Source organism: Cebus imitator, unplaced genomic scaffold, assembly GCF_001604975.1.
Source record: "Cebus imitator isolate Cc_AM_T3 unplaced genomic scaffold, Cebus_imitator-1.0 Scaffold39, whole genome shotgun sequence".
Taxonomy (NCBI): domain Eukaryota; kingdom Metazoa; phylum Chordata; class Mammalia; order Primates; family Cebidae; genus Cebus; species Cebus imitator.
This window is the reverse complement of record NW_016107354.1, coordinates 8,650,538-8,650,805: the sequence shown is the minus strand read 5'-3', so window position 1 is coordinate 8,650,805 and position 268 is coordinate 8,650,538.

The following is a 268-nucleotide window of genomic DNA, read 5'->3' as shown; positions in this document are numbered from 1 at the left end:
ATCTCTTGACCTCGTGATCCACCCGCCTCGGCCTTCCAAAGTGCTGGGATTACAAGCGTGAGCCACCGCGCCCGGCCTAGTTGTATAGTTCTCTATGAAGTTTTCCTTATGCCAATTTACTTGCTACTTTAATTTCATAGTTAAATATTATATACACTGAAAAAAGGAGATAAGATCAAAAAAAGCTATTGAAAAAACCAAGTTGAATGTTTTGAAGAACTAAACTCAATAGCTATTGTCTTATGGGTAGGTAAGGTGGCTAAAAATT